Raw genomic sequence first — 2,061 nt, 5'->3', positions numbered from 1 at the left:
ACCAAGTTAGTTATTGGGATGACAAGAGAAATCACTGTAATTTCTGTTCCAGTTTTAACTCACCCTTTTAAATCAATATTTGCATATTTTACAGTGTACATAACGTTAGAATAGTAGAGTATGTACAATCTCTTTAGTCTTAATTTTTTTTAATTGAAAGGAGTAGATATTTTAAAAGTACGTGGAAACTGCTGAATTGAGTAATTAGATGATATAATTTTAAAGAAGAAAAGCAAACAAATATAAAACTTAGATTGGGATTTGTAGTTTTTGATTAGAAGGGAAAAACAAAGTAGGTGAAATAATAGTGACAGAAATATTCTCAAAACATAAGTATTCTCACCTCATTTCTTTTTGAAAGTTTTTGCATCCTTATGTGAGAATAGTGAATAGAATATCTTCTGTCTGTATTACCTTCTGGATTATGATTTTTTTGCTTATGTGTGGTATTAGCCAGCCAGGGCTGCCATAACAAAATATTGCAGACTTTCATACACTGGGTGGCTTAAACATCAAAAATTAATTTCACACAGCTCTAGAGGGCAAAAGTTCCAGTACAGCTTGCTAGCTCATTCAGTTCCTGACGAAGATCTACTGTCTGGCTTGCAAGCAGTCACCCTCTCACTGAAACCTTACATGATATCTTTCTAGGTGAGGGCACACAGTGACAGAGAGATGACAGAGAGAGAGAGAGAGGGAGAGTGAGAGAGAGAGACAGAGAGAGAGAGGGAGAGTGAGAGAGAGACAGAGAGAGAGAGAGAGAGAGAGAATAAGCTCTCCGGTGTCTCTTCTTAAAAGGATGTTAATCCTATCTAATTATCTGATCAGGACTTCACCCTATGACTTCATTTGACATTATTTACGTCCTGAAGACCCTGTCCCCAAATACAGTGACATTAGGAGTTAGGATTTTAACATATGAATTTGAGGGAACACAATTTTATTCTATAGCATGTTCCAAGAGAGAGGATTAAAAAGTGGTTGCTGAATTTTTTTACCTGATTAAATTTAAGCAACCTTCAAATGTAGCAGTGAAAACTTTCATGTATATATTTTGTTACTTATGAAAAATAGGTTAAAATGCATATGTTTATAATTATACACCATATATATATATATATGTATAGTACCTAGTATCTATAAAACATAATCTGTTTTTTCTCTTATTACTTTCATTCATATTGGTTCAGTTTTCACCTGACCTCTTAGGAGACCCAGACAATTATACCCCAGTATATTGCCTTAATACACCACTCCATATTAAACTAGAGTGATATTTCCTGTTTGTTATGCAATCCTATGATCCATCCCTAACTAACTAGGAGTATTCGCCCCGGTCTTCTCTTAACCAAGGTGCCAATAATCAACTTATCCAAATTATGAAGCATAATATTCCAACCATTAAGCCAATATCTATTTTGAATTCTAGTAGCATACCTTCTTACACTTATACGGATTGAGAGACAGCCCACTGAACACCCCTTCACCATTACTGGCCAGGCGTCATCCCTCTTGTACTTATTTCTCATTCTCATTTTAACTCTATTCACCAGCCTAATTGAGAACAAAATACTCAAATAAAGAGGTCCTTGTAGTATATATTATTACTTTGGTCTTTAAATCGAGAATGGAGAGTATGTCTTCCTAGGGCAACTTGAGGAAGAGGCATTATGCTCCACCATCAGCGCACTCCCTAATATTCTTTCGGCTTTTCCTTTAAAATTTAGGTAAATTTTAAAATAATGTAAGTCAGCAAAATATTTTAATATAAAAAATGTACTTCTGTCTCTATAGAAGACAAGACTAAGTCTGTAACTTACAGTTTTGTACCTTCAATAGTGATCACTCAATTTCTTATGATTCGAGAACCTCTTGGAAGTAGAGGGAGCGGTGGCTTAAATGATGCCTTGAGCTCAAAGAAGACTTGGTTTTCCTCTCTCATTAACACAGCGACCCTCACACTCATCATCTTCCAAAATAAAAAGGACAAACAGCAGCCCAAGGGGAGTCACAGCATTTTTTTTCCAGTGCTCTACACTTGTGATTTTTAACATTGCTGAA

Source organism: Pongo abelii, chromosome 4 (assembly GCF_028885655.2).
Source record: "Pongo abelii isolate AG06213 chromosome 4, NHGRI_mPonAbe1-v2.0_pri, whole genome shotgun sequence".
Taxonomy (NCBI): Eukaryota; Metazoa; Chordata; class Mammalia; order Primates; family Hominidae; genus Pongo; species Pongo abelii.
Note: the sequence above shows the minus strand (reverse complement) of the source record.